The following is an 11735-nucleotide window of genomic DNA, read 5'->3' on the forward strand; positions in this document are numbered from 1 at the left end:
GATGCTGAGCATCATATCAGACGACTAGATCAGACGACACGATCAGATGACGCTAGTCGTCCCCTCCGGCAGGTCAGGCCACAGCTGCTGCCTACGGGTAAGGCGGTCTTCCACAAGGTCATCAGACCGCCGTGCAGGTGGTGCTACAGACCCTGTGGTCGCCGCTGCTGCAGGAAGTGGTTCTGTCGGAGAAGAGGTTGAGACCGACGGATGGTGACCCGGTACGGGGCCTCACGTCGCGATGCGGCCCTGTTTTATAGCAACGAACATCCGCGGTGTCACCGTGATATGAAACAACGAGCGGGTATGCCTGTCGCTCGATACAATAACGAGCCAGCCTGACCAAACACAGAAACCCAGCGACGTAAACTGGTGTCTCGCCGAGGAAAGCCGCAGAAACACATGTGATGCGGTCTCACAATTTCAGTGTCAACAAACTTTATCCTAGGGACACGGGACTGATGCTGACGAGGCCTCTCCCGCTTGTGCTCCGTCTGAAGACTTGCACTTGCCATAGCTGATGGGCCGGTCCTTGTTCGCGTCGATTGATCTCGAACACTGAACGATCCAGATATATCTGGTCTCATACCTTGACCGACGAGGGGGATCCTGACATGAGGCTATAGATACCGTGCTTAATTATTCATGTAGCTACCGTGATTAAATCTGTGTACATATTCAATTTGTATACGATTGTATTTCTATTTTCCAGTACTTTTGTCGACACGTCGTGACACGCGGAGCCAAACCCCGCACCTGGTGGGACTTCAGCGACATTGTTTGGCGTCTGCCGTTGGCTGTAGCCGGGCGCCGATTACCATACGGCTATATAGGGCCGGACCGGCCGCTGGGAGCGACACTGCTGCCACCGGCCGCCGCCTTCCAGGTGACCGGCAGACTGGGGAGGACCACAGTGACGACTAGGGACACGAGGACAACAGGGCGAAGGACACCGCAGCGAGAGGACACGAGGACAGCAGGGCGGAGGAGTGTGGGGAGAGACTGAGCAGCACAGCGACGGCAAGACATCATCAGAGGGACGGGAAACGACTGCCAACAGAAGACAGGAGAAGACTGCCAACCAAGGCCAGGAGAGGACGGCCAGAGGAGGACAGGAGGGAAAGGCCAACGGAGGACAGGAGAGGACGGCCAACGGAGGATAAGAGGCCGAAACATAGATCTGACAATCCCATTACGTGATAGTTGGGGAGAAGCAAGAGCAATGCGCCTGAAAAACGTGATAATGTTGATCTTTCTACTGGGCATCGTATGCAGCCTTCTCTCACCGGTGAGATAAAACCAACCTCAGACTTTGAGCGAAATGCGATGAGTGACTTGCTTTAGATTTACGGAAAGATTAAGACGCTGTACTAGAATTACGGATACAACGATTCGTTGCACTATCGTCCTCGTGTGGGGTATTTAGATGTGTGCAGGGTTCCCCCCACTTAACAATCATCATCATCTAGTCCATCTTAGGACTCCATAACACCTGACGCCCACGAGTTCAGAGAGTATCAATGATTTCTGACACCGCACAGCTCACGAAATTTGGGACCAACTCTGTGTAAACGTCATATCGTGCTTCAGCCCCAACCGACGTAATGACTATCTGCCCGGTTGCGGGTGCGTTCGCATCTGCCCGCGGACCCCGTCCAACACCATCGCAAGCCTCGCCCCTCGCCATTTCTCGGCAGGGGGCGCGAGTGACGGAGAGCCACGCGAAGCGATGTCACTGGTCATTGGCGATCACTGATCGCTGACAGGTCACCAGCGACCTCTGACCTCGGCGGCTCACCAGACCGTGCCGGTCGTTCCCTCCGGCAGGCCACGGCACAACTGTCTGCAATCACTCGCCGAGCGGCCAAGAAGTACGGGGGACTGCATGTCATTAGACCGTCGTGCAGGTGGTGCTACAGACCTTGTGGCCGACGCTGCTGCAGGAAGTGGGGCTGTAGGAGAAGAGGCTGAGACCGACGGATGGTGACTCGGTACGGAGCCTCACGTCGTGATGTGGTCCCGCTCTGTAATAACAAATACCCACGGTGTCACCGTGATCTTAACCAGCGAGCGTGTAGTCACCGGCATCATGTCAATATTTGGTCTTGATGCATATATCGACGTCCAGATACCATTCTAATACAGACGATAGTGGGGGCATTGGGCCATTAATTTGAATAGTGGGGCACGGATAAATCTGTCGTTGAGAACCAAAAACTGCCGGGAATGCTAAGAACCTCGATCTTACATTCATGCGACTAACCTCGCGTAGACTTTCTCAATGTCTCTTCAATGTCTTGAGATCGTTGCGGTTGAAGTTAGCAGTGATCGAAGTCGGTTAAATTGATGTACCGAACCTTCCAAATCTGACAGCCGGATGTTATAATTTGTGGGTCAAAAATGACCAGATGAGCCCGTACTACATTTTGACACGTCAACTTTAAGATTGCTCAAGCCACACTATGAGGGGAAAAGTGGGTTAGGAACTGACTTCACATCGTCGCGAGCTTCGACCACCCATATCCAGTGTCCTAGAATTGCGCACTTTTGGTGTAAAGCAACACCCTATGAGAAGGAATTTTTCACTCCGTTTCCCCATATTTTATGTGCATTTTTCACTTCTGCCTGACATTGTCTAATCGCGCATGCCAAACCCATATTTCCCTTTCTGAGGTTTCCAGATGTCATTCAAAACCGAACTCGCTTGAAACCACCAAACATAAACAAGGCTCCACAGAACCTGGACACCTATGGCTATGTCCTGCCTCACCTACATCTGAACCATGTCTATGCATGCACAAAGCAAGGGCGCCTTGTACCTTCAAGCCCAGGACCCCCCCCCCCCCCAAGCGACTCCAGCCGCTTGCCTGCATCAAGTTTGGTTTGTTTACAAAATGCATGACAATTGGCAGCAGTGTGCCAATTGCAAGGTTTTCATGCATCCCAATTTTTTTTTGTCTCACCATCACGCCACGAAAGCAGAGCCTGGTGCAAACACCAGCAAGGCCTGGTAGAGAATTCTGCTTTACGTATTTATTTTGCCCGACGAAATCTGACCATCAAATTGCATCACTACGGAAATGCAGGAGTGAAAGATTCAAGAAATGTCTGGGAAATAAATTTACAAGACGAATGCCACCATTTGGGCACTTGTTTTAACAGATTTGAAGTCAAATCAGCTGATAACAAAAGTTTGCACACGAAGGTATCATTCTTTATATTTATTTAACTACATTCCTTTGTTTTTGGTAGTGTGATGCCACTTGATTCTTTTTGCCTTTCCAGTTAACTTAAGAAGTACCATCTGTTGCTTAGAATATTGACCAATTTCTCTGCAAAATGCCCCAACTGCAAACTTGCACGTATTGTATACAGAAATTGGATTAATTCGCCAGCCGCTCAAACACGATTGATGTGTACCCAAGAGTGAACAATTCACAAGAAATGAAGGAGACAACTTGAAGCACGGAGCTTATTGTTACCGCCTTTTCTGCCCTGGTAAATCCTCGGTTAGACATTCTTTGGTTCATGGCGGTGCTCGACAATAACAAATCTAAGCCTTTCGAGTGTATATCTCCCCATGCTACCTGACAAGGCTATCCCTATGCTGCCATATAGAGCTTTGGGACAGACCTGACGCAGTTAATACAGAAGTGATTGATGGCGAAATTCTGCCCCCACCCCCACCCCCACCCCCCGGAAATGTTTATCATGCACACCTCTTACTTGTTTCCCATTGTAATCTCGAAGGTTGGTGGACGTGATTGATATTTATATTTGTATAGTGGTGATGTTCATATTGGTTAGTGGGATGACTGTCTGTCAGCAAACTGTGCAAGTTGTGGTATTGATTTTTTGTTCTGGAGGACCAGGAAAAAGTGTGCCCGAAAAAAGCCAGTAAGTCTCCTGTGGACCAAGTAATTGCTTACTTTACCTGTCTTCATTGCATGATTTGTAGTCAGAGTTAGCCATTTTCTGTCTTAATACATCGAGTCTGGTCATAAAACAAATTGTGATGCCACAAGGCATGCTATGAGCTTATTTTGTTCCATATTTTTGATTGTTTGCCCCAAATTTCTTACAGTAGTCCCTCATCGTTGCTTTAACCAGATATTTTCCACAGCTGTCGTGGTTTGCTGACTGGCAAATGGCTGTGCTGTGTATATGCACTATATTTTTAACACTGGGATACTCTATGCTTTATAGCAATTATAATGTGAGGCGAATATCAGCATTAAGCGAAGAGTCAGACAACCCCATTTAAAATGTGAAGCCAACATCTCAGACTTTGCCATTAAATATGAATAAACAAGCCTAATTAGATGTCTTTGCTTCAGCTGAAAAGGCAAGCAGCAAAACTGACACAGTCATCTAAAAGTTATATTACTTTTGGAGAAGAGTGATTGTGTTGTAGAGCATACCCATTATTGCTATTGACATAGGTTAACCGTGGCAACCAAGAACAAGTTGTCCGAAGTGGTTCAAAGTGGTTTCATTTGTGTGTTGTCAACTTTTTCTTATGTCAGCAAGCATACAAAAATGAACTAAATACAAATGCAGGTTGAAAGCAATCCAAAAATGAGCTTTATCATGTTTTTATCATAAGTGCTGTTGTCAACAGATGGGTGAGTTGAGATGATGTTCAACATATGGGCTACCCCAAGTTACGTTAAGTTGGTCAAGTGCATGGCAAGTGCTAATAGGAATTGTGCAAGATTCACTAACTCACAACTGCCGCTGCGATACCAACAGGTAAGACAGGATGAGAAGAAGTAAGGCCTGTTTAGATTAGGCATGGTAAGGCTACTTTCACGAAAATAAGCGTTGGTATTTTGTAAGAAACAGTGGCAAAGTCTTTGTTTTCCCTGACCCCATCTTAACAGAAGCCAGAGTTATGTGTATTGTGTTTGACTTGGTGATAGGCTGATGTGTGGGAATCCGAGTTTTTTTTGTTTGAGTGCTTTATGCTTGTTGAATTTTCTTTTGTCATTTTGTTGTTGAATTCCTTTGCCTTGTTTTTTTTTTTGTAAAAATGCTGTGGAAGGGAAGTGCGAAGTGCAGCATCAAATTATTGGTGTTGCTGATTTTTTATGCTCATTACACTGTCATGCAGTTGCTATGCCTTAATGTATTCTGTCTCACTGTGATGGCCTAAGATGTTAAAAAATAAAGCAGTTTTGTCACGTTTATGGTATTATGTCCATGCCGAACAGAAATAGATGCCTTTGTTTACTGAAGCATCAGTCATTAGCTCATACATTCCATCTTTTGGAAATTGAATTTTTCATTCCCGGACTGTCCTTTTGGGATGAAATTTTTCACCCCCACCCTACTTCAAAAGCGATTCTAGCTCACTGCCCATATCATACCTAACGCATGGAGGGGATGAGGGGTTTTGAAGAAGCGTACCAAAAACGTTACACAAGGAACGGGTCGTGTTTGGACAGCGTAATGCTGCGCTCAGAGGTGTCGGCAAATCACGCTCAAGTGTTTTCTGTTTGAAGACCTTCAGATCAGGCACTGTTGGCTTCTTCTTATCGCAAGCAACGCGCCCGTCTTTGTTTCGCACGTCTGGCTCAAATAGGCGTCATACGGATGTTAACTATTTGAGACGAAATACGACTAACACAGGGTAGCCAGTTGGCAGCGCTATGACCCAGCGAAACTGGTGCGTAACCAGGCCAAAGAAGGTTGAAAACGACAAAACATAAGAAACTTTAGGTTATGGACAAATCAAAACGACGCATTACAGTAATACGCGCCCGGATGGCCGGTTGAATACCCTTCGCTCAGGTGACGGGGGTCTATTTGAACCACTGATAACCCAGAAACTAAGGGAGCTAGAAACACAAAATGCACTGGGTTTTTAGCCTGTGCATGAGCTCACTTGTTTCGAAGAAGCGAAGAGGTTTCTAGGCCATAACCTTCGGTTCAAATAAGGTCAAACAAGGTTATACTCCAGACTGGTGTCCAGAGTACCCCACAGCTTCTTATGCGACCACCGTAAACCTATATGCCTGTTCCAAGCGAAACATCACTGGTGCTTATTTAAGGTCAGTGACCTTATTTGACCTTTGCAAGGTCATAGTCACCAAAATCATCCTAGACTGCAATGACTTTTGCATTTCACGAAGCGTTCAGGATTACGCCCCGCAGCATGTTCGAAAAATCAAAATGCTAAATTGGGTCATTTTAAGTCAGTGACCAATTCTGACCTTAAAAATCACGGAAAATGTATCATGCGGTTCCTGCTATCAATAAATTCGGCACGAGCACCAAAAGCTACCCAACAAAGCAGGCTATAGAATAATAGAATAGGGTGATTTAGACCTTTGGGTAACCTTCATTCTTGACCCTAGGTCAATGGAACTTGCTCATTCAATTGCTGTGTTACCTAAGAAAGCATTTCAAAAATGTATGGCCTTGTTCAACACTCCGTTGCTGCATCGGTTTCAGCGCCTCCCTGGAAATTGCCTTCAACAAATCCATGACCTGATTTTGACCTACCGCAGATGAAAAACCTTAGAAGCTACACCCAAATTTCTGACCCGAAACGATCCGCTGTTCAATGGTCTACAGCTACGAAAAGTTTGACGCCGCCACACCGCGCCGTTGAGAAATTATACCAGAAAACCTTAGGAGGGGGTCAAGTTGACCCCCACCCGAGCGCGTGTTAAAGGATGATCAAAGCACCACTATCAAATAGCGTATTTTTTCGCATCAAACAGTCTTCGCACCAGCGAATGGTATGCACATATGCATTTGGCTGTGGACTTTCAAGTTGCTCGAACCTGGTCGAAAATTTTAAATGTATTATGCCCTCTTTGTCTACAGGCAGACGGCTAAAAATGACACATGCAGCCAGAAATACTATTACTCTAGTTGTTACAGTGCATTGGTTCTGTGAAACGTCACTGGTTTATGCATATTGGCAACACAACTGTTGAGTGAAACATGGCATGACCAGATCCAGAAACCGTGACTGGGTTGTAAATCTAAATGGCAGATTCAGGTTTGACCACGAGAGGGAACACAACCTATCCGGTCTTAAAATCTCAGCGCTAGCAAACTCCATCCTGAAGACAGGGGACTCTGATGGTGAAGAGGACGCACCGGCGCTAGCCATGTGAAATGAACGACATTTCAGAATAGTTCATTGATCGGTTTACGAGCCGGATAATATTAAGCACCTTGTTAGACCCCGTCAGCTGCCAGCTCCAGCGAAGCGGACATCCTACATCGCAGTGAACCCCGGAGCGGACATGTCAGTGGGTCCGATGACGGCACCGGCCGGGCGTCATGTACGGCTGTAGTTGATTGGTTAGTGGGCCTGATGACAGCACCGGACGGGTGTCATGTACAGAGCGTTCGATCAGTCACGGCTGCGCGCCGTCAGCCACGATTTTTCACCCGCCACTTTACCAGTGATTACGCTCAACGAATGGCACGAAGTGATTTGTTACCGGGAAAGAGCCATCTAACGCTGATGCCCCCTCTCCCAAAAAAAACACTAGGGTTATGCGTCCATGTTTCTGTGCCCGGATTTCTGGACGCGAAGTTTTTACGTTGGACTTAAAGGAACCGTTCGTGGTGTCCCTGAACTCCGGTGCATCTTAAACATGTAAAATATGTGCACCAAAAATAAGGATTTTGGTGTCCTTTACCACGCCGTTATGGCTCCCATACCGCCCAGGGCGGGGGGGGGGGGGAGCAGTGCTCTATGCCTCCATCTGGATTTGCCACTCACAACAGCTGCATTATACTCCAGAGAAGCCAGCTGGAGCCGTGATCACATGTGCCCTTGTTTTCAACTACGCCTCTCACTGCTCATGCACCCAGTACCCTCCCACGTCAACCCTGGGCGCCTTTACTCTCCACTACGCCTCTCACTCCTCATGCACCCAGTACCCTTCCACGTCCACCCTCGGTGCACCCCTCACCGGCGCCCACTCACAGGGAGCTAGAATCGCTTTTGAGCTAGAATGAGAGTGAAAAATTCCATCGCAAAAAGACCGTGCGGGAGTGAAAAAAATTAATAAAAAAGATGGGACTTATGAGCTCGTGACTAATGCTTCAGCAACAAATACATATATTTCAAGTTGGCATGGACGTAGTATCAGGAACCTCACAAAACCATTTCTTTTTTAACATCTTAGGCAAATAAAGTGAAACAGAATACATTAACATGCGCTCGGGTGGTGGGGGGGGGGGGGGGGGGGGGGGGGCAACTTGATCCCCCCGAGGGCTTTTCCCGAACAGTTTGTGAACGGCGCAGCGTAGCCGCGCCAAATTTTGTACAGCTGTAGAAAATTGCATAACGGTTCGTTTGACATACAAATTTTAGATGTACCTTGTAACGTCGCTGACCTATGGCAGGTCAAAGTCAGCCCTTGGTTTCCGCGAAGGCAATTTCTAGGGAATCGTTCAATCTGATACAACAACGGAGTGTTTGACGAAGACGTACATCTCTGAGATGCTTTCTTAGGCACCACAAATATTTAATGCGCAAATTATGTTGATCTAAGGTCAGGTATGATGGTCAGACCAAGGTCAAAACCGACCTGATTTATTACTTTGGGGCTTGCTGTAGGGATAGTTTCTGGTGCTCATTTCGAATTTATTGGCAGCAGAAACCGCATTATGCATCTTCAGTTGACTTCTTAGAGGTCAGAACAGGCCATTGACCTGAGATGGCCCGGGCCGAATTTTTTGCTTTAGGATCATGCTGCCTAGTGTAATCTTTGTCGCTTATTCGAATGCAAAACGCGGAGCAGTTTTGCATCATTTTGGTCACCATGACATTCAAAGGGTCAGACAGGGTCAATGACTTTAAATGGGCTTGTCAACTTTTCCTTAGAAACAGTTGCCTAGGTTGTGGGGGCGCCTTGGAGACCAACCTGGAATTTGACCTTTTTTGACCTTATTCGACCTGAAGGTTGTGACCTAGGAAGTTAAAGCTATAACCTAAGTGAGTTCACGTAGAGGTCAAAGCACCCTGTAATTTTGGTGTCTCTAGCTTTCTTATTCCCGAGATCTCAGAGAGGGGGGGGGGGCGTCAAATTGACCCCCCCAACCTGAGCGAAGGGTGTCTAGCCGGCCAACCAGGAGCGTGTTAAAGCATAATAATTTTATGACAGCATTATGAGTATAACAAATTATCAACACCAACAATTTGATGCTGCACTTTTCAATTCCCTTCCACCGCACCTAAGAAAAAAACAAAGCAAGTGAATTCAATAACAAAATAACAACAGAAAATTCAACAAGCATAAAACACTCAAACAGAAAAACTTTGGACTCCTACACCTTAGCCCGTCACCAAGTCAAACACAGTAGACATACTTCTGGCTTCTGTTCAGATGGGGTCAGGGAAAGCGAACATTTTGACACTGTCTTTTACAAAATACCAATGCTTATTTCCATGCAAGCAACCTATGCCTAACCTAAAGCGGCCTTACGTCATCTCGTCCTGTATAACCTGTTTGTATCACAGCAGCGGTTGCGAGTTACTGATTCTTGCACAATTCCTATTGCCACTTGCCATGCACTTGACCAACTTAACGTAACTTAGAGCAACCCATATGATGAACATCTTCTTAACTCACCTATCTGTTGACAGCAGCACTTGTGATAAAAACATGATATTTAAAGCTAGTTTTTGGCTGGTTCCAACTTGTATTTTTATTCAGTTCATTTTTGTACGCTTGTTGACATCAGACAAAGTTGACAACACACAAATCAAAACACTTTGAATTACTTTGAACAACTTATTTTGATTGTCATGGTTAACCTATTTCAAGGACAATAATGGGTATGCTACACAAAACAATCTCTCTTCTCCAAAAATAACACAACTTTTAGATGACCATGCCAGTATTGCTGCTTGCCTTTTCAGCTGCAGCAAATGCATCCATTTGGGCTTGTCTATTCATGTTTAATGACAACGTTGGAGATGTTGGCTTCACATTTTAAATGGGGTGGTCTGACCATTCTGCTCTGTCCATATATAGACATGACTCAGATGTAGGTGAGGCAGGACATAGCCATTGGTGTCCAGGTTCTGCGTAGCCTCGTTTATGCTTGGTGGTTTCAACTGAGCTCGGTTTTGGATGGCATCTGAAAACCTCAGAAAGGGAAATAGGGGTTTGGCATGTGCGATTACACAATGTCAGGCAGGAGTGAAAAATTCACATAAAATACGGGATAGGGAGTGAAAAATTCCTCCTCATAGGGTGCTGCTTTACACCCAAAGTCGGCAATTCTAGGACACTGCCCGCTCACACCACTCGCTCCGGAGGCACACGACACACAGCCTCGATCCCCTGCCCATTCCCCTCCCCCACCCGGGGTCTCGGTCATGGAAACAGCATGCCTACCCGCATCCTTATGAAGAGCAAGAAAAACTTATATACACCCTGCATTTACAAAAATGCATTCTATCACATCCGTGCCTTATCTTAGTCGCGGCCCCGCCAGCCCGTGCGCAGGGGCGGGAGCTGCGCGTTCCCTTCCCTCTTCACGACCGGATTTTTCTATTTTCACCACAGAGAGCTCCTGAAAGAAAGGTAAGAATCGGCGTGACGCGTGCTCAGCGCGTTCCGGGCCTTCGCTTCAGAAAACGCTGGCTACGCCCCTGTCTGCATGCGCAGCCTAACGCCCCAGCGCGGCTGTTGGGCCGGCCGTCGGCGTGCTCACGCCAGATGGCGACTGACTCCCATGCTTGACCTTCACGATGACGTCACTCGTTCACACCGCAACCCGTTGTGCTCTCTCCCGGATAGGCCTCACGTGGCTGGTTCGGCCACGAACGCCGCAGCGGCGCCCCTGTCGCGCGGTCGGTGGCGACCTCATCCGAAGCGTCACCCCGCCGCGGCGTGCCGGCTCCATACTGCCGTGCCACCGCCGCCCGTCCGCCGCGGGGTGCCGGCTCCATACTGCCGTGCCACCGCCGCCCGTCCGCCGCGGGGTCAGCTGACGAGACGGTCCGAGGGTTTGTCGGCGGCCCTGCCCGACCGACAGTGCACATGCCGGGATGGTAGGCATCGCCTGCATACGGCGAGCACCCGCAGTGACCTGCATCCACCCTAACGACTGCTCCAGCCGGGGGCCCCACCGACTCAGCCCGCCAGGAGCCTGCTCGACGACTTCAGCCCGCCGGGGTCACCCCTAGGAGTGTCGATGGCGGCAGCTCGGTCCATTTCCAACATTTCCCATTAAGGTCTTCCGAAGCCTGTTGTCTGCCGCCTTTCGTTAGAGGAAGGCACACATCACAACCGATCTCCCTCCCTTTCCGGGGGGGGGGGGGGGGGGCAATCCCAGGCCGGCCGCGTCCTCACCCGGTCATTCATCAGCAAGTTGTTCTAAAAGGCTGCCCGAATATTGCAATATTCTGGCAGTCAAATTGTACAAAACCACTAATGCACTGCTCAGTGTGCGTTTACATTAGGCTCGCCGTGATCTCTCCAAATGTCCGATATCCAGCCATGGCCAGGATAGGTTGGTAGACAGCAGGGGCGGATCCAGGGAAAGGGGGCATGGGGCCATGCCCCCTCTCTGGGCCCCAACGGGGCCCATTGGCTCCGAGGGGGCTCATAGCCGGTCGAATCGTGTAGTTTTTTAACACAAAACGCAACCAACCTGGGTATCTCTGGACTTTCATGCGACAGTTCCAAGAACCGTTGTAAGCGAAAGTGAAGAGCGTACGGGAAGTTTAAGAAATTGCTCAATGATTGAAA

General features: G+C 48.1%; 1 long non-coding RNA gene across 2 annotated transcripts; it reads left to right on the forward strand.

The window, feature by feature from the left end:
* The first annotated feature begins 784 nt into the window (after window positions 1-784).
* Window positions 785-11304, forward strand: LOC119104538 (uncharacterized). Of its 2 annotated transcripts, XR_005094955.1 has the most exons (3): window positions 785-1288; window positions 1828-1991; window positions 10782-11304. It is a non-coding gene; the product is annotated as an uncharacterized LOC119104538 (long non-coding RNA). The 2 variants fall into 2 exon arrangements; XR_005094954.1 differs by lacking the exon at window positions 10782-11304 and having other exon boundaries at window positions 1828-2160.
* Window positions 11305-11735: the final 431 nt, after the last annotated feature.

This window comes from Pollicipes pollicipes, unplaced genomic scaffold (assembly GCF_011947565.3).
Source record: "Pollicipes pollicipes isolate AB1234 unplaced genomic scaffold, Ppol_2.1 Scaffold_6052;HRSCAF=7182_pilon_pilon_pilon, whole genome shotgun sequence".
In the NCBI taxonomy this organism is placed as follows: domain Eukaryota; kingdom Metazoa; phylum Arthropoda; class Thecostraca; order Pollicipedomorpha; family Pollicipedidae; genus Pollicipes; species Pollicipes pollicipes.